The sequence below is a fragment of the Pan troglodytes genome, chromosome 4, assembly GCF_028858775.2.
Source record: "Pan troglodytes isolate AG18354 chromosome 4, NHGRI_mPanTro3-v2.0_pri, whole genome shotgun sequence".
Classification (NCBI taxonomy): domain Eukaryota; kingdom Metazoa; phylum Chordata; class Mammalia; order Primates; family Hominidae; genus Pan; species Pan troglodytes.
In genome coordinates this window covers 17,784,659-17,806,054 of record NC_072402.2, presented here as the reverse complement: position 1 = coordinate 17,806,054, position 21,396 = coordinate 17,784,659, and positions in this window count along the sequence as shown.

Here is a 21,396-nt window from a genome sequence, read left to right as displayed (position 1 = left end):
AGAATGTGTACGAGGTACACTGGGAGCACAGTAGATAGAGTGGTCAGTTCTAGGTGGGGAGGCCAGGGATAGCTGTACAAAACAGGCAGTCACTGACCTAAGATCGTGAACCACAGGTAGAGGTCCTCCATTCTTCCAAAGGTCTACGGAGGATGTCCAGTGGAGAGGCAGCTGCTTGGGAAAAGGCACAGAAGCATGAAACAGTCCAACATTCTGACATTACGAGACGAGCAAGGACTGGGAAGCATCTAGATCAAAGGGGATAAGGAAGGAGCAGCTGGAGGTGAAGCTGAAGACATAACCGTTTGGGGACATGCATGCTATGCCAATGAATCAGAGAGTTTGGGGCGCCTACGCAAGGGCTGAGGCCTGGGGGGAAGGAGCTGTGCAAGAACAGATTTGTGTTTTAGAAAGATTCCTCTAGCAGTGTACATATGGGAGAAATTGGAGCCAGGCTGACCTGGGAGACCACTCAGATGCTCTCATCATAGTCCAAGAGCTAAAGATGAGTATCCATACTATTTCTGCAGACATTCCAGAAACATTTAAAAAACACAAGAGATGGGGCAAGGTGACTTACCAGGATGGGAAGTAGCTGAAAGAGACCAGGATAACCATCAGGGCTCTAGCTTTGGTAAGTGAGAACAGGATAGTACTTTTACCTGTTCTAAAGGCATACAGGAGGAGAAGTAAGTTTGGAGGAGAAATAATTGGTCGTCTATAACCATACCACCTTGAACACCTGCTTGATCTTGGAAGCTAAGCAGGGTCTGGCCTGGTTAGTACTTGGATGAGAGAAATAATAGGTTGAATTACAGGAGTCTTGAAAACATGCAAGTAAATATATCGAAGCACTAATTGGTTATTTAGTGTCTGGAGTTCAAGAGCAAGATTTGTTCTTAAGGTAAGAGTCACAAGAGTAGCTAAGAGCACAATGAAAATGAAAAAAGGAGATAGTTACTATGAGCTACTTATTCTGGGGCACTTGTACAGGAAAAATGACAAGATGTAAAGTTGAGGAAGGTATTTTTCTAATGAAACCTGAAATATTAATGGATGCAAGAAAGGAGTAAGGCAAGAGCGAGAGACTGAAATATGAGACAGATGTAATCATCAGAGTGAGATCAGGGAGGGGATATGGTTAAGAGCATAGTTGGGCTGGACGCAGTGACTCATGCCTGTAATCCCCGCACTTTGGGAGGCTGAGGCAGGTTGATTGTTTGAGCCCAGGAGTTCAAGACCAACTTAGGTAACATGGCAAAACCCTGTCTCTACAAAAATACAAAAGTTACCCGGGTGTGGTGGTATGCACCTGTAGTCCCAGCTACTCAGGGAGCTGAGATGGGAAGATTGCTTGAACCCAGCACACCGAGGCTGCAGTGAGCTAACCCAGCACACCGAGGCTGCAGTGAGCTAACCCAGCACACCGAGGCTGCAGTGAGCTGCAATTATGCCCCTCCACTCCAGCCTGTGTGACAGAGTGAGACCCTGTCAAAAAAAAAAAAAAAAAAAAAAAGATTGTAGTCTTCACTCAGATCCCTGAAACTGCAAGTCTAGGTTAGAAAAAGAAGGCATTCACACCTAGGAACTTTTTTTCTCTAAAAAATAGAAAATAAATAATTGATTCATTAAGTCACTCTTTTGGTCACTACTCTCTGAGCACCTACAAAATACCCTGGCACAACAGCCACCATCCTTGTCCTCCTGGAACTTAAAAGCTGGGAGTGTGGCAGGTGTTAATCAAATGCCCATACAAGTAAATGCAAAATTGCAACTGTGATAGATGCTACGTCAAATTACATGGTTCAATAAGAGTTTATAGTAAGAAGAATTGGCCTACTCAGGTGTCAGCAAAGCCTTCCTCTCTGAATAGGTCAGTTCCCCTCACTATAAACTTTTTCAGAACAAGTCAAACCCTTATTGGCACAAGGAGAACTTGTCATTGATGAAGTGGCATAATTTCAATTCACAAGTTAGAGTCAACAAGAAGAGAAAGACAGGAAGAAGGCTTGGCATATGCAACGGCCCTGTGGAAGCAGGGAGTACTGGAAGTCCTTGGATCAAAAGATAGTCAGTGTGACCGGAGCAAAAGAGTGAGGTGGAGCATGACAAAAGACGAACCTGGAGACATTAGTAGAACCAGACAAGGTAGGATCTTACAGGACATCCCATAAAAGCTCATCTTAATAGTAAAGCGCTAGGAAGTCATTGATGAGTTTTAAAAAGCGTAGGGGGCTGAGCTCACGTGATCACATTTGTATTTTATACATTTTCAGAAAGTTGACTTTAGCCGCAGCCTGGAGAATGGACCAGAGGAATCCAGAGGGGACAAAATAAGCTAGTGAGGCTATTTTGGTAACCCTGGAAAGAGAGGACTATAGCTCAAAAAAGGTGACCGTGGTGAGAATTGAAAAAGAAGATAACTTCAAAAGATATTTAGAAAGATATTATTGAAATTCAGAAAGGGCAAGGTGAAGGAATATTGAGGCTGGCCCCCTACATTTAGGATCTGCTCCAAAATGGGGTAGATTACCAGGATGAAGTACACTGGAAGTAGCCTGGATTTGGAAGGAAGATCATGCATTTACTTCTGGATATATTGATTTTAATGTGTCTTTGGGACATTCAAGAGTGGATATCAAGTAGACTGTTGGCCAGGTAAGACTAGATCTCAAAGGAGAAGCCCAAATTATCGATATGAAGAGTAGGCATAGATAGGATAAGATTGTTTATGGACAGAACATGGAGGAAAGGAAAGGTGCCAAGACAGACTCTTGAGGAGCTCAAAGAATCAGTGGCTAGATAGAAGATGATGAAACTGCAAAAGGAAAGAAGAAATGACCAGGAAGGTCGGAAGAAAACTAAGATAGCTTTACGGTCAGAAAATAGGGGGCAAGAAAGTTCCAGAAAGAAGACATGTTCAAGAATGTTGTTAAGAAGAAAGATGAGAGTAGAAAAGTCCATTGGGTTGACGTGGAAGAGTAATGGAGCCAGAAGTCACGCTGAGTCAAGCTGAAGAATGAGACAGTGAGTGTAGACAATTCTATCCAGATCCAGAGTGACTGAGTCATCGACTGTGAATAAAAGCAGTAAAATCAGGAAGGTGATTTGAGGAAGGGGCAAAAGTTCAGACTTGTAGCTGAGAGTTACTAAAGGAAGACCTGACCAAAAAGAATGCAAAATAAATAAATAAACCGAGGAGAGAGATTTCCATTAATTTTCGGTGGCACCAGTTTGCCTGGGTGGGCAATTCTTTCTAGTTATCATAGTCTGAATTTAGCTGGGAAACACCAAGTTGTGGTTAAAAAAAAAAAAGGAAAAAATAAAAAACACAAGGAGACAATGAAGTTGAGTAGCCTGAGAGGAAGAGGTTCTAATTGTCTCTGAGAGCCAGGCTCCATATGGAAGGAATTGTCCCAAGGAGGCCGATAATTAGCTGCAAATAGATAAGTCAAGGGATTAGAGACCACGATAAAGACAAAAAGCATGTTTAGGGGAAGGCAGGTTAAGAAAGCTGAATTGACAGGTGAAGTGGATGCTGTCAATGTAGCCTGATATCTGCATGGCAGCCTCTACTTCTATGCCCTCTACTCTGGCCAGACTGTCACCTGCTTTTTGCCAGGGGGTGGGAGTTGAGGTTTTTTTGGTTTTTGTTTTTTTTGAGATAAAATGTCGCTCTTGTTGCCCAGGCTGGAGTGCAGTGGCACGATCTCGGCTCACTGCAACCTCTGCCTCCCAGGTTCAAGCGATTCTCCTGCCTCAGCCTCCCAAGTAGCTGGGATTACAGGTGTCTGCCGCCGAGCCTAGCTAATTTTTGTATTTTTAGTAGAAATAGGGTTTCACTATGTTGGCCAGGCTGGTCTTGAACTCCGGACCTCAGGCGATCCGCCTGCCTCGGCCTCCCAAAGTGCTGGGATTACAGGCATGAGCTACCATGCCCGGCCACCTCCTTTTGTCTCAACTCCCTTCCAGACCAGAAGTGCTGGGCACCAGATTCCCCCTAGAAGCAACCCCCAGCCAACACTCGTCAGGAATCAGTGACTGTCTAATGCAGCTCCTTGGCCTTCCCCCGGTGGGATGTTCTTGCTGCCTCCCAGAGTTCCCCAGTGGGGATGGTTCCAGTTGCCCATGGTGAGCACTTGCTTGCCATTGGACTCTTTATTAGCTTCTTTCCCTTCCTTGTCTCAGTCCTCCACCCCAACACTGGGATTAGCTCCCATAGAAATGACTTGTATGGGAGTCCTTCTTCAGGGTCTGTTTTTTGGGGGACTCCAGCCAAGACAGTAGGTGGTTGCTGCTGAAGTTTTCAGAGGTGAATCTGTTTGAAGCTAAAAAGAGTATTAAAAAGAGTGCAGGATGCTTAAGTGCAGGGGAGGGAAATGTTATTGGTTCTTTTTTTTTTTTTTTTTTTTTCTGAGATGGAGTCTAGCTCTGTCGCCCAGGCTGGAGTGCAGTGGCGTGACCTCGGCTAATTGAAAGCTCCGCCTCCCGGGTTCACGCCATTCTCTTGCCTCAGCCTCCTGAGTAGCTGGGACTACAGGCGCCTGTCACCACGCCTGGCTAATTTTTTTTTATTTTCAGTAGAGACGGGGTTTCACCATGTTAGCCAGGATGGTCTCGATCTCCTGACCTTGTGATCCACCCGCCTCGGACTCCCAAAGTGCTGGGATTACAGGCGTGAGCCACCACGCCCGGCTGGTAAATGTTATTTGTTCTAAAATAAAACAGCATTAGAGGCTGCTGTGTTTGGGACTGTCTACATGGACGTCAAATTGACCCCAGATGTCATAGGTGGTGACCTAGAGAAAGAGACCGTGAACCAACGAGGTGGTTCCACAGGGGTGCTGGGTAGATGAGGCAGATGACATGACCCAAAACAAAGAGGATTTTACACAAGGGATGTAAAGTAATGTCTAGGCACCGGAAGGGGGACCAAGGTCAATGTTGACTCCTCCTTCCAGATTTAGGATATGCCGGAGAAACAGCTGCACCCATTGGAATGGTTCTAAGTTTTTAAAAATAAACTGTCCCTATGGGAGGACAACTGACCAGTCTACAGTGGGTTGGAGATACAGGGAAAGACTTTCCAATAAAAAGGACAGGAGGCTCTAGATGAACCAAACAGGACAACGTAGTAAAGGGGATGAGTTAGGGGGAGAAACAGCAACCAGGGATTGTGCATCTTGAGCAGTGCCTCAGAGTGAAAAGTTCCAACCCGCTTCTGATGCAGCTTCTGGCATGACGCTGAGAACCCAACACGCACAGCCACGCAGCCCCGGTGTCATGGAATTGGGGAAATTGAGCGGGGCAGTTGCTCTGGAGGCCAGGTGGCCATGGACCACTATTCCAGGCTGTCTCTGGCGTTAAGGGCTCCAAGGACTCTCCCCAAACAGGGGCCAACTTTATACTTACATTATGCAATACTTAAAACAACTGATGCACAGCTTACAGTTGTGTGAAAATATACAAAGTAATCATCAATGCCCACAGTCTGGCAGCACTGCCTTTTTTAAAGTCCAGGCCTCTTGTTTCTATCAAAATCTCTCTCTCTTCATTCTCATCCTCTTCCTCCCTCTCCTCCCCTCCCCCCTTATCAAAGTAAACTGAATTAGCCTCCAGCAGGTGGACGTTAAAAGGATTGTTATTATCTGTGCAGTGTTCATTCTGAAAAGGAATCTGCTATGTAGCAACTTCTGAATTGGGTTCGCTTTGTGCTCTTTGAGGCATCACAGAAGTCAGCGTAGAACAGTTTGAACTAATACTCTCCTGCCCAGAAACAACCAAGCGTCCTGGGAAGACGGCGCTGCACTGCTCTGCAGATTCCCCCTCAGGAATGAAAGCTGCCTAGTCCATCCCCTACAAGGATTGAAAGGAGCCTCTTCACTGAAAGTCACAGACCCATCTCCAGATGCCTGCATTCCATGGCTGACCTCCGTGGGGGTCCGAGGCCACAGTGAGTCAGCTTTGCAAGACCATCCCGCCTTCAGAGCTCCTGAGGTCCTGGCTGAGGCCTTTATTAAGACTGTGCCACAGCTCAACGTCTCTCCCTTACTTCATCCTGCTCCTTCTCTTCTCCTTTATGATGTAAATCCCCAAAACACTCCCCAAGAAACATTCTTTTTTTCATCATCACAGAGCTCTGAGGAGCTACAAATGGTGTCGCTTCCAAATAAGGATAATTTCAGGAAACCTGATCTGACACTGCAACACTGGTTTATAAAAAATATCATACAGGCCAGGCGCGGTGGCTCAAGCCTGTAATCCAAACACTTCGGGGAGGCCGAGGCAGAAGGATTGCTTGAGCCCAGGAGTTCGAGACCAGCCTGCACAACATGGCAAAACCCCGTCTTTACAAAAAATTAGCCAGGTCTGATGGCACATGTTTGTAGTCCCAGCTGCTCCAGTAGGCTGAGGTGGGAGGATTACCTGAGCCCAGGAGTTCGAGGCTGCTGTGAACTATGATCACACCACCACACTCCAGCCTGGGCGACAGAGTAAAACCCTGGCTCCAATATATATATATGTATGTATATGCCGGACACGGTGGCTCACGCCTGTAATCCCAGCACTTTGGGAGGTCGAGGCAGGTGGATCTCTTGAGACCAGGAGTTCGAGACCAGCCTGGAAAGCATGGAGAAACACTGTCTCTACTAAAAATGCAAAAATTAGCTGGGTGTGGTAGTGCACACCTGCAATCCCAGCTACTTGGGAAGCTGAGGTAGGAAAGTCGCTTGAACCCAGGAGTTGCAGTAAGCTGAGATCGCACCACTGCACTCCAGCCTGGGCAACAGGGCGAGACTCCGTCTCTAAAAAAAAAAAAAAGAAAAAAGAAAATATAATACCAATTTACTAGGTATTGAAGGAGGAAGGGAAAAGAGCTTGTTCTAACTCATTTGACCTTGGAATTGAATCCTCACCTTATGTTTTCTCCAGGGAAGACATATTCTGAAGAATACCAAGATAAAGTATAACAAGAGCTAATCAGCCCAGGATTTGGGTGACGTAGATTCTGGCTTCCATTCTGATGTTAGCTGGAATACACAACATTCTCTTCATCTACATCCACTTTTAACTTCTCCAAGGACTTCTCTGTGAGAACTGCCAACTCATAGGGTAGCCCTGGCTGCCATTTTTGGAGCCCATGCCATGTTCTGACATCTGGAATTCGGCAGTTGTGCCTGCTCTTTCTCAGAAATAGAAGTATCATCACAAAGAAAGCTATTTTGGTGGGAAATTTTAAAAGATGGTTTAAACTATAAATTCCACCCTTAAAATTTTTTAATCACAGACAACTTTCAAATATAAATACAAGTAGTCTCCAGTTTTTAAACTAAGTGTATCATATATATAATTCATAATTAATTACTGGCCATGCGCAATAGCTCAGGCCTATAATCCCAGCACTTTGGGAGGCCGAGGTAGGAGGATCACTTGAGCTCAGGAGTTCCAGACCAGCCTGAGTAACATAACAAGACCTCGTCTCTACTAAAAATAAAAAATTAGCCAGGCGTGAGGGTGTATACTTGTAGTCCCAGCTAATCAGGAGGCTGGTACGAGAAGATGGCCTGAGCCCAGGAGATTGAGGCTGCAGTGAGCTATGATCGCATCACTGCATTCCAGCCTAAGCAACAGAGCAAGACCCTGTCTCAAAAAATTAAAGTAAAAACAAACGAACAAAAAATTCACTATACCTCAATGGAAGCAACAGTAAAAATAAACATTAGTTCAGCTCAGTAAAAATATCTTGAATGCCCACTGTGTCCCAATCACTATTCAGACCCCAGAGGTACCAGCTGTTCTTCCTAAGCAGCTGATAATTTTGCAGAGAGAAGCTTCCTAGGCCAAAGCATAAAAGCCTATTCAACCCATATACAACTCTGGTAACTCTAACCATCACTTGTAACACCTTTGTACTAAGGGAAAAACATATTCTTAGTTAAACTTCTGGATATCAGATACATGTCTCTCTCTCAGCTCTTGAAGTGAATTAGGGAAGGTCTATAGATACTTCCAGAAAGCAGAAACTTGCTTAATGGAAAATACTGTCCAATACTTTTATTACTGAGCAAGATAAAAAAGGGTTTCCATACGAGCATTATGTTCAAGTTATGTTCAGCAGCGTTAAGAGCTATTGCCCAAAGGCTCCATGACCGCAGAAGTTTGGGAAAGAGTAAGTTTTAACAAGTTCCTTCACTGAGAAGCTTATTAAATACTTCAATATATTATTATGACTTTTATATCTCAAAAAAAAAAACAATAATGCAAGCATACTTAATACCACTGAACTGTACACTTAGAAATACAGTCATGGGTCAGGTAGAGTGACTCACGCCTGTAATCCCAACACTTTGGGAGGCTGAGGTGGATCACTTGAGGCTAGAAGTTCGAGACCAGCCTCGACAACATGGTGAAACCCCGTCACTACTAAAAATACAAAAATTAGCTGGGCATGGTGGCATGCGCCTATAGTCCCAACTACTTGGGAGGCTGAGGCAGGAGAATTGCTTGAACCTTGGAGACAGAGGTTGCAGTGAGCCAAGATTGCACAACTGCACTCCAGCCTGGGTGACAGAGCAAGACCCTGTCTCAAAAAAAAGAAAAAGAAAAAGAAAAAAGAAACAGTTGTTTTGCTTAATGATGAGGATACATTTGGAGAAATGCATTGTTAGGCTATTTCATCATTGTGTTAACATCAGAGAGTGTACTCACACAAACCCAGACACTATAGCCTACTACACACCTAAGCTACATGGTAGAGCCTATTTCTCCTAGGCTACAAACCTGTACAACAGGTTACTGTACTGAAGACTATAGGGAACTGTAACACAATGGTAAATTTTTGTATATCAAACATATCAAAGCATAGATAATGTAAATATACGATATTATAATCTTACAGGAACACCATGATATATGAGGCCCACTATTGACCAAAATGTCATTATGCAGCACATGACTATAATTAAGATGGTAAATTCTAAGTTACGTGTTTTTTTACCACAATTTTTTTTTTTAATGAAAACAAGAGGAAGAGGTTTCTAAGATTCTTTGACTACAGAACCATGTTGTGCTCAGTGTTTCTCTTAGGGATGAGTGTACAATGACTGACCACCTTGATATTCTCAGGGCTAGGGGCATTCCTAGGATGTAGGACTTTTAGTGATAAAACCAGAGCATTCTGGGCAAATACAGACAATTGGCTACCCTACCTAAAGAAGCCCTGAGCACAACTTGGAAATGTTTCCATGTGTCAATAAATTTGGGGGCGATTAGAATAGAAAAACAAAGGTTGTTAGACAGGGTATGGTGGCTCATGCCTGTACTCCCACCACTTTGGGAGGCTGAGGTGAGAAGACTGCTTGGGGCCAGGAGTTTGAGACCAGCCTGGGCAACATAGACACCATCTCTACAAAAATGTTAAAACTGGGCAAGGTAGCACATGCCTGTCGTCCCAGCTACTCAGGAGGCCAAGGCAAGAGGATCACTTGAGCCCAGGAGTTTGAGGCTGCAGTGAGCTATGATTGAGCCACTGTGCTCCATCCTGCATAACAGAATGAGATCCTGTCTCTAAAAAAGGTGGGGGGAAGAAGAGTTGTGGCCCTCTGCCTTCACTGAGGGCAGATGAAGGCTGGAATCCATTACACCCATCCTTGCCACCCCCATCTCCACCACCCATTTAGATGTATGGGCTGGGCTTTAGCTAGGCATTTGTAAGTTAGAGTTGCTTCTGGTGGATCTGTAATTGCCCTGTTTTGTAATACTGATGAGTTTACACCAGAAGGAAATTCATGCTTTTCCTCCAGATAAACTGAGACTTAAGAAATCTTTTGACCTACCCAAAGTTCTGAAAGAAGACTGCTAGAGCCAAAACTTAATGTTAAATCACAAGAATCCCAGTGCACTCTGCCAATTTTCTTAGTTCACTTATATCTACTATGATAATTTGAATAGCTAGAAGAAAGCAAAAGAGCGAATTGGGTAATAACTCTGTCTCAACCAGCTAAAAGATGACCTCTCCACCCCTGCTTAACTTTAGGAAGTGTTCCACTGTAAAGGAGCAACTTGACAGGCTGAGCCTGGCGGTGACAGCATACAGGATGGGCGCAGCTCCCACATCTGGGTCATTTCGTGTCATCATGTCTGGAATATCAAGTTTGAGCACGTATGCAGCAATGATACCCTTCAACTAAAAGTTGCATCCTCAAATTGGGGCTTTCTAACTCAGCATGGCAATGTTGTGGATCAGGTCAAAAGTGCTTTTCCTTAGAGCCAAGTTGAGAGTTGAGAGGTCTCTGCCACCTGCATCTGTGCTTATGAGCAACACATGTGGTCTCGGAGGGGGCTTCGGCAAGCACAAACTCCAGCATTGTCCTTCAGAACCCAGGACAAAGCCTTTCACACTTGCACGACATGTGCTTTCTGAAATGAATGCAACTGCATACTTCCTTCTTGAGCTCGCAGTAATGAATGACTTCATAGATGGATGGATGATCTTGTGGCTGGCTACAAAGAATAGACTAAAACCCGGGGAAATGCAGATAGATTAAAAAGGAGTGACAGGTGGGTCCATCCTACACTCCCTACACCCTCTGTTTGTCCAACAAAATGGTAGTCCTCTAGCGGCTGCCGGAGTCCCAGTATCCCAGAGGAAACTGTGAAAAACCTCCTCAAATGAGTAATTAGGTCGCCGGACCCAGGGGTTCAGGCCTATAATCCCAGCACTTTGGGAGGCTGGAGCAGGCAGATCACCTGAAGTCAGGAGTTCGAGACCAGCCTGGCCAACATGGTGAAACACCATCTCTACTAAAAACACAAAAATTAGCCGGGCATGGTGGTGGGCGCCTGTAATCCCAGCTACTTGGGGGGCTGAGGCAGGAGAATCACTTCAACCCAGGAAGCGGAGGTTGTAGATAGTGGAGATTGTGCCACTGTACTCCAGCCTGGGTGACAGAGTGAAATGAAAGAGAAGCAAGGAAGGCAAGAAGGCAAGAAGGCAGGAAGGCAGGAAGGCAGGAAGGCAGAAAGGCAGGAAGGCAGGAAGGCAGGAAGGCAGGAAGGCAGGAAGGCAGGAAGGCAGGAAGGAAGGAAGGGAAGGAGAGAGGAAGGAGAGGAAGGAAAGGAAAGGAAAGGCAGGCAGGAAGGAAGAAAGGAAGAAAGGGAAGGAGAGGAAGGAAAGGAAAGGGAAGGGAAGGAGAGGAAGGAGGGAAGGAAGGAGAGTAATTAGATCAGGAGCACTGGCCCCTGCCAGTTCACTTTTTCAAAAGTCAACCTCCTCAAGTCACCTTTGTTTCTCAAAGGCTTCACATACAGAAGATGCTGTGACTACAGCGGATTGTCTCGCAGATCTGCAGTCTGCATTGGTCCTAGTGAGGAGAGACCTTTGGCTCCGTCCTCATAGGGCTTTTTCCTTAAGAGAAGAAGATATCGTCCCACTTGATGAATTTGGGGGAAATGTACGTTAGAGAACATGTACAGCAAGGTCAATAGTAACAACACAGACCCTAGTAAAGCATTCCATCATCTGCTTATTATAACCTCTCCAGGCTGTGAGAAATTAACATCAAGGCCAACAATGGGTGCTCACTACTCTGAATGAGCGGTACTTTACATTTACTAGGAGCACTGGGGAAGTAGCCATTCACCAAAAGGGTACAAAAACACAGAATGAAAACAATTCTCATTTTATTTTCATTCAGATGTGTAAGTCAAACTGTTTTCATTGCTGTTTGTCCAAGTAATCTTCCTCCCAGGAGGTGCTTACAAAGCCACTGAATTCCCTGGGTGTCAGGTGCAGTAATGAGTCATTAGCCACAAGGCATACAATCAAAAGAGAAAGACAACTTCAAATACAGATTAGAAGAACATTTACCTAAAGAACAAAAATAAGGAAAACCAAGCACCTCAAAAGTCAGTTTGCTAATCCGACACTTTACATTAAACAGGTGATTTTATTGATTCTATCCCTAATTTGCTGTAAAATTTTGCTTAGTTCCCTTGAAAACGGCAGCATGGCAGATGCAGTGACTCACACCTGTAATCCCAGCACTTTGGGAGGCCAAGGCAGGCCGATCACTTGAGGTCAGAAGTTCAAGACCAGCCAGGCCAACGTGGTGAAATCCCCTCTCTACTAAAAATACAAAAATTAGCTGGGCATGGTGGCAGGCGCCTATAATCCCAGCTACTCAGAGGCTGAGACAGGAGAATCACTTGAACCCAGGAGGCGGAGGTTGCAGTGAGCCAAGATCACGCCATTGCACTCCAGCCTGGGCGACAAGAGTGAAACTCTGTCTCAAAATAAATAAATAAATAAATAAATAAATAAATAAATGGCGGCATGAAATGTGTTTTTCCACTGAAAAGCTTTAGCATGTTTATTAAAAGATCTCTCTCTCAGACACACACACACACCACACACCCCCAGTTATTGTCATCCTCCAAATTAACATGAAATAGATTAGCCTGAGTATTTCATTTGTTTCTTGTGAAACTGGTTTTTTGCATTTCAAAATGCATTTCATTTCATGTTGTTTTATGATGAAGAGATTAATACCATCTACGCAGAAATATTTTCTACACTGGTCAAAATAGTTTTAAAGTTCAAAAGGAAAGGATGACTTTTTTCTTTTTTTTTTTTTTTTTTGCTTTCAGGATTAATGAAAATAAAACGCAGACCTTATAAGCAGACGCTGTGATTTTGTAATAAAGAGGGGCAGCTTTTACAGGAAAAAGAACCCGAGGGAAGCTGTTGGCAGTTTGTGAAACGATGGTTATGGTGGAATTCGTTTTTCTGCACATTAGATGTTTAAAACAGCTGGTTTTCATTGTTGTTGTTATTGTTGTTGTTGTTGTTGTTCTTTTCCTGAAAGAATCTTGTTCCCCACAATATGTTCTTGGTATTCGAAATGGCTTTTGCTCCTACTTTTTGGAAAATGCACTTCAGTTTCCAATTTATTCATTTGTTAGTAGGTTCATCAATTAGTTTATTCATCAATTAGTTCATCCATTGTGGAAGACAGTGTGGCGATTCCTCAAGGATCTAGAACCAGAAATACCATTTGACCCATCAATCCCATTACTGGGCTTATTGTTGAATTCTCCTAATGTGAATTTCCACTCCTGGACATAATACCTTCTTCTCAGAAATAAGACAGAGTTTTCCCCTGCACTTCTTTATATGCTTTTTCTCTGACTTTTGCCATGTGGTTTTGTTTCTCCCACGGCTTGAAAGAGCAGGAAAACTGAAGGTACCAACTGAAAGTGCTGCTTCCTGCTTTTGGTTTTCCTTCATTTTATTTTATTTTTCAAGCTGGGTCTCACTCTGTTGCCCAGGCTGAAATGCAGCTCAACCATCACGGCTCACGGCAGCCTTGACCTCCTGAGCTCAAGCAGTCCTCCTTCCTCAGCCTCCCGAGTAGCTAGGACCATAGGTGTGCACCACCACCCTTAGCTTTTTTTTTTTTTTTTTTTTTTGTAGAGACAGAGTCTCCCTATGTTTCCCAGACTCGGTGTTTTTCAAATATTTGAAAATGTAAAAGCCATTCTTAGCCCACAGGCTGTACAAAAACAGATGGAGGGCCAGATTTAACCCATGGGCAGTGGTTGGCCAAACCCTTGTGTATCCCATGCCATGCCCTACTATTCCAGACTTAAAAGTTATAATTTTAGGATAAACTTGTTATATTTTTGTCATGTCAGAAGACTGAGTGTATACATTTTCTTTTTTTTTTTTTTTTGGACAGAGTTTTGCTCTGTCCCCCAGGCTGGAGTGCAGTGGTGTGATCTCGGCTCACTACAACCTCTGTCTTCCGGGTTCAAGTGATTCTCCTGTCTCAGTCTCCTGAGTAGCTGGGATTACAGGCTCATGCCACCATGCCCGGCTAATTTTTGTATTTTTAGTAGAAACGGGGTTTTGCCATGTTGGCCAGGCTGGTCTCCAGCTCCTGATGTCAGGTGATCCACCTGCCTAGGCCTCCCAAAGTGCTGGAATTACAGGCGTGAGCAACTGCACCTGGCCTGAGCATATATATTTTCATAGGCAAAAACATACCTTGGAAATACTTCTCAGGAATGTGTGCATATGAATTACAAAATGTAAAAAGCTTCAACTCCATTATGAACTGTAAATGCATGTGGCAGGAGGCGATCCTCATAGAAGCTGTCAGGGTGTGACTTCATTCTAGATGCTGTAAGTAGCAATAATAAAAGAGGAAGCAAACACGTGCAGCTTCTGGAATTCAGACCCTGGAGGAAGGAGACAGGTGGCCTTGAGTGAGGATATGAGGAACACAGTCAAGGAGAAAATGCAGCTGGTGAGTTATAAACATCCATGGGCAGACATAGTTAGAAAGTTAGGAACCCCAGCCCTCTAATGGAACCAAGAAACCAGAGGCCAGTAGGAAATGGCTCCAGGAAGAGCGCAACTTGATAAATGTCCTAGACGTCAGTGAGAAAGATCCTTGTTTTGTTTACACTGAACATTTTTAAATTGCATGACTATTTAGAGCACTTTTACATTTTTTGCCTAGAATTAGATCCAAAGAATAAATGACCTATTGAGCCTGAAGGGATTTTAGGGAAAAATAACTTTTTTAAAAAAATAGGTTTTTTTGTTTTTTGTTTTTTGTTTTTTTTTGAGACGGAGTCTCGCTCTGTCACCCAGGCCGGAGTGCAGTGGTGCTATCTTGGCTCACTGCAAGCTCTGCCTCCAGGGTTCACGCCATTCTCCTGCCACAGCCTCCCAAGTAGCTGGGACTACAGGCATCTGCCACCACCCCCAGTTAATTTTTTTTTTTTTTTGTATTTTTAGTAAAGACGGGGTTTCACCGGGTTGCCCAAGATGGTCTCGATATCCTGACCTCATGATCCGCCAGCCTTGGCCTCTCAAAATGCTGGGATTACAGGTGTGAGCCACCATGCCCGGCCTAAAAAATATATATATTTTTAAAAAATAAAGACGAGGGTCTCACTATGTTGCTCAGCTTGGTCTTGAACTCTTGGGCTCAAGTGATCCTCCTGCCTTGGCCTCCCAAAGTGCTAGGATTACAGACATGAGCCACTGCACCAGGCCAAGAAAAAGTATCTTAATGACATATTTTCATTTGTGTTTTTCTTCAGCCTTCTGGATGCCAGCTCTCCTTCCCACTTGGCAGCTCCCTGCAGCAGTTTCTTGTTATGATTTTTGGGAGCTTGTTACAGATGTGAAATCCTCCTCTTTAATTTAAGTCTATGTCCACTAATTTGGTCCTCCACAAAACTGATGAAAAACTAGTGCACATTCCCCACTTTAAAACTTGTCATTTACCTAAAGATTGTCATTAAAACCCCCTCAGTCTACTTTTCTCCTGACCAAACACCCCCAAACCCTTGAACCTTTTCTTATAGAACCAACCGTCATCGTTTAAAACATTTGTGTGCCTATTTCTTTACAATATTTTTTAACAGCGGAAACAAACCCCCAAAATGCATTTTCTAGTGAGGCTTGGACTAAGGTGGATTAGAGAAAGAATACACAAAGGAGAATGATTTCCTAAACTGCGCCCGTTATACTTCCGACATCTCAGTACCATGCTGGCTTTTTCCCACAGAATTGCTACATTTCTGAGGAGTATTCATTTAGTAAACTGAGTTCTCTGCACCCAGGTCATTTTGCCACTAAACTTGTAATAATCTCAGCAACAACAGTAATAGCAGCATCTAACTGTTGCCCTGTGTTAATGGCTGACAGCCGCCCTCTGCGGTTGGTCTACCATCATCTGCATTTTATAGCAGAGGATCCAGGCTTGGAGAGGTTCAGGAACTGGCCTGAGATGATCCTGGCTGTGAATGGTGAAGACTGGGTTCTAATCTACAACTGGATCCCTGGATTCTCACTCTTGAGTGCCACGCTGTGTACTTCTCAGTGTCGATCTGTGGATGGAAATTAACAGTATCTGCCCGGCGCAGTGGCTCAGGCCTGTAATCCGAGCATTTTGGGAGGCCGAGGTGGGCGGATCATGAGGTCAGGAGTTCGAGACCAGTCTGGCCAACATAGTGAAACCCCGTCTCTACTAAAAATACAAAAAATTATCCAGATGTGGTGGTGTATGACTTACCCCAGCTACTCGGGAGGCTGAGGCAGGAGCATCGCATGAACCCGGGAGACAGAAGTTGCAGTGAGCCAAGATTGCGCCACTGCACTCCAGCCCAGGCAACAGAGCGAGACTCCGTCTCAAAAAAAAAAAAAAAAAAAAGGAAAGAAATTAACAGTATCTGTATTAGTCATCTCAGGCTGCTGTAATAAAAATACCATAGACTGGGTGACTTAAACAACGACATTTATTTCTTACTGTTCTGGAGGCTGGGAAGTCTAAGATCAAGGCACTGGCAGGTCTAGAGTCTGGCGAGGGCTCTCTTCTGGTTTGTAGACAGCACACTGGTATCTTCACTGAGAAGAGCACTAATCCCATGATGAGGGCTCCCCCCTCATGACCTCATGTAACCCTAACCACCTTCCAAAGTTCCTATCACAATGGGGATTAGGGTTTCAACATATGAATTGGGGTCAAGAAGGGAGGACACAAACATGCAGTCTGTAACACTACCTCTTTTCATACTTAAAAAAAAATGCGGGTTTTTGTTTAACACTCTTTTTTTTTTTTTTTTTTTTGGGCGGGGGGACGGAGTCTCGCTCTGTCACCCAGGCTGGAGTGCAGTGGCGCGATCTCGGCTTACTGCAAGCTCTGCCTCCCGGGTTCGCGCCATTCTCCTGCCTCAGCGTCCCGAGTAGCTGGGACTACAGGCCCCCACCACCACGCCTGGCTAATATTTTGTATTTTTAGTAGAGACGGGCCCACGCCCACCCGGAACTCCCGCTGGCCCGCAAGCGCCGCACACAGCCCGGGTTCCCGCTCGTGCCTCTCCCTCCACACCTCCCTGCAAGCTGAGGGAGTGGGCTCCGGCCTTGGCCAGCCCAGAAAGGGGCTCCCACAGTGCAGTGGGGGGCTGAAGGGCTCCTCAAATGCCACCAAAGTGGGAGCCCAGGCAGGAGAGGTGCCAAGAGCAAGCGAGGGCTCTGAGGACTGCCAGCATGCTGTCACCTCTCAGTTTCACCGTGTTAGCCAGGATGGTCTCGATCTCCTGACCTCATGATCTGCCCGCCTCAGCCTCCCAAAGTGCTGGGATTACAGGCGTGAGCCACCGTGCCCGGCCTTAACACTCTATTTTTTTTTTTTTTTTTTTTTTTTGAGACGTAATTTTGCTTTTGTTGCCCAGGCTGGAGTGCAATGGCGCGATTTTGGCTCACTGCAACCTCCATCTCCCGGGTTCAAGCAATTCTCCTGCCTCAGCCTCCCAAGTATCTGGGATTACAGGCATGCGCCACCACACTTGGCTAATTTTGTATTTTTAATAGAGACGGGGTTTCTCCATGTTGGTCAGGCTGGTCTCAAACTCCCAACCTCAGGTGATCCGCCCACCTCGGCCTCCCAAAGTGCTGGGATTACAGGCGTGAGCCACTGAGCCCCACCTGTTTAACATTTTTTAATTTTTTTTTTAATTATAGAGATGGGGTCTCACTATGTTGCCCAGGCTGGTCTCAAACCCCTGGGCTCAAGTGATCCTCCCGCCTCAGCCTCCCAAAGTGCTGGGAATACAGGCATGAGCCACTGCACCTGGCCTCTTTTTATACTGACCAGGTTTGTGTTACTCCACTCTATTTCCTTCAACAACAATTTCCCAATTTATCAAAGTAATTTTCAAATTTATACTGGTTCTTAGTCTAGAGAATTACCAACTCCAACTAATTAAGTAACATCTGCAGTTTCAGTCAGTATATTTCCATTATCTTCATTCCTTTTATGGAAACTTAAAAATTTCAACTTCAGGCTGGGCATGGTCCCAGCACTTTGGGAAGCCAAGGCGGGAAAATCACTTGAGCTTAGGAGTTTGAGACCAGCCTGGGCAATATATCGAGACCTTGTCTCTACAACAGCAACAACAACAATAAAAATTAAAAGTTTAAACTTCAAATTCTGACTGTTAGACGCAATAAGCGCTAACATTGTATTCCAGGCATTATTGTAAGCATGTTATATGCCTTAACTCCTTTGCTACTCTCTGTGGCCCTAAAAAGTAGATACACTTGTTCCTTCCACTGTTAGATGATAGAGGCACAGAGTGGTTGTATAACTTGCTTAAGGTCACACAGCTAGACATTTGGCCCCACATCTTTACAAGTAGCTCTAGATTCAAAAAATATTCTATGTGCATCTTGTTTCCAATTCTCTTTTCAATAAATAATCCCTTTCCAATCAAGAATTTTAGGGAAAAATTGGACCATTTTTCTAATGTTATTTATCCATTTTCCCGCTAATAGTAATTTAGGTCTCTAACTTTTTGCTTTGGGAAAAAAAGATTCCTCTAAAATTATTGTTTACATTTTATTGTGAGAGAGTGATGAAGGATACATATAGTTTGATGCCATTTGCATTAATATATGTAAAACAGCATTACACATTGTTTCAGGAGACATATATATGTTATAAAAGATGAAGCCTGGCAAGGGTGTAATAAACGTCGAAGTCAGGATAATGGTTACCTTGGATGGGGAGAGGGCAGGGAATGGGACGAGGTACACAAGAAGCTTCAATTTTATTTGTAACTTTTTTTCCCTCGGGCTTAGTGATGGCTGTATGCAGCTGATTTTTATGTTATTTTCTACATCTTTTTGAATGTTTGTAATTTTTATAATTTTTACAGTGAGGCAGGGGAGGAACTTAAATGTGAATTCATATACATAGTAGGAAGAAATGCTGATTGCCAGGAAGTCTGGTTTCTGGACCTTGTTCTACAACAAGATCTTGGCTTAAATTGGGCAAGCTGATTAATCCAGTCCTCTTTCTTGAACTATAAAAAAAGGGTGGTACAGGCCGGGCATGGTGGCTAACACCCGTGGGGGAGGCCAAGGCAGGTGGATCACCTGAGGTCGGGAGTTCGAGACCAGCCTGACCAACATGGAGAAACCTCATCTCTACTAAAAATACAAAATTAGCCAGGCGTGGTGGCACATGCCTGTAATCCCAGCTACTCAGGAGGCTGAGGCAGGAGAATCACTTGAACCCAGGAGGCAGAGGTTGCAGAGAGCTGAGATCTACCACTGCACTCCAGCCTGGGCAACAAGAGCGAAACTCTAACTCAAAAAAATAAATAAATAAATAAAGGGTTGTACTAAAACAAGGGTAAACAAACTATGTCTCCTATGTCTCCTTAGTTTTGTAAATAAAGTTTTATTGGTACATCCCCATGCCCATTCATTCATATATTTTCTATGGCTGCTTTCACCCTATGGTGGCAGGGTTGAACAGCTGCAACAAAGACCATGTCACTGCTTGCAAAGTCTGAAATACTCACTCTGCAGTGCTTTACAGAAAATGTCTGCTAACCCCTGCAGCAGAGAACCAGTCTCCTTCAACTCTGATCATTCTTATATGAGACTTTTGTACCAACGGTGGACTGGGAACACCAGTTTTCCATACATACATGTTCATTTTTGTAAGCATATAAATTACAGATAATATTAAAGAAACTTTAGGCCAGGCGCGGTGGCTCACGCCTATAATCCCAGCACTTTGGGAGGCTGACAAGGGAAGATCACCTAAGGTCAGGGGTTTGAGACCAGCCTGGGCAACATGGTGAAGCCCTGTCTTTACTAAAAATACAAAAATTAGCCGGGCGTGGTGGTGGGCGCCTGTAATCTCAGCTACTCAGGAGGCTGAGGCAGAAGAATCACTTGAACCCGGGAGGCAGAGGTTTCAGTGAGCCGAGATTGTGCCACTACACTCCAGCCTGGGTGACAGAGCAAGACTCCATCTCAAAAAAAAAAAAAAATTAAAGAAATTTTAGAACTTAAGAATCGTGAAGCAAAACCCTTTGTTATTGTTCTGGGAGGATGTGAGCACAGACATCTTCCCCTAAATAGAATACAGCCTGAAATGAATTGAAGAAATGGGGCCCGGCGCCGCGGCTCACACCCGTAATCCCAGCACTTTGGGAGGCCGATGCGGGCAGATCACGAGGTCAGGAGATCAAGACCATCCTGGCTAACACGGTGAAACCCCGTCTCTACTAAAAATACAAAAAATTAGCCGGGCGCGGTGGCAGGCGCCTGTAGTCCCAGCTATTCGGAAGGCTGAGGCAGGAGAATGGCACCAACCTGGGAAGCGGAGCTTGCAGTGAGCCGAGATTGCGCCACTGCACTCCAGCCTGGGCTACAGAGCAAGACTCCGTCTCAAAAAAAAAAAAAAAAAAAAAAAAGGAATGGCCACGGCCGGGTGAGGTGGCTCACGCCTGTAATCCCAGTACTTTGGGAGGCCAAGGCGGGCGGATCACCTGAGCTCAGGGGTTCGAGACCAGCCTGACCAACATGCAGAAACCCCATCTCTACTAAAAATACAAAAAATTAGCCAGGTGTGGTGGCACATGCCTGTAATCCCAGTTACTCAGGAGGCTGAGGCAGGAAAATCGCTTGAACCCAGGAGGCGGAGGTTGCAGTGAACCAATATCACGCCATTGCACTCCAGCCTGGGCAACAAGAGTGAAACTCCGTCTCAAAAAGTAAAAGAAGAAAAAGAAATGCCCATAAGCCCCAAGCATCGACTCTAACACCTTCAAGGTGGTGTATGTTGTGTGATTTCTGTGCAATTTGTGAGTGGTTAGGCTTAATGGGTTTTGCAGAGATGTTTTGGATATAGGTACTTAATCTTTGCATAAAATTTCTATTGTGAATAGAGGACTCATTAAGCAATTCACCCTCTGAACAAGCAATACATAATAATGATCAAGAGCAGGAATTCAATTGCAAGGACTAGAATATTGACTTAACACCCTTTCTGCCTGTGCATCTTGGGCAATTTCTGCAACCTCTCTAAGCTTCGGTTTCCTCATCTATGAAATGGAGCCATGCTAGTAGGTACCTTATTGGGTTGTTGTGAAAACTAAGTTATGTAATTCACGGTACACTATTTAACATAATGTTGAATCAATATTAGCCATTATTAGCTGGACTTATTTAGGACATAATACAAATTCTGAAATGTTTTTAAAAGCACAGCTTCTAGTATCTGCTTTCAAAACTGACAATAGATATGAGAGAAAAGTGGAAGGCAGAAGGCGATGTCAGCATATCTGCACCAGTTGAGACATCAGTATAGAGCAAAGGTACTAAAGCAAGCAGACCTCAAGTTGGCCATACATCAATGGCGTTCAGGAGACACAAAAGGAAAGCGTCAGTGGCACCCTGAAATGGAATCCATCATCCAAAATCATGTGGACCATCCATGACTGTTCCATCAGGAGAAACACAAACATCTCTTCCTGCCTTCCCAAGTTGAGCACAAAGTCATGACTGCTATGGTTTGGCTG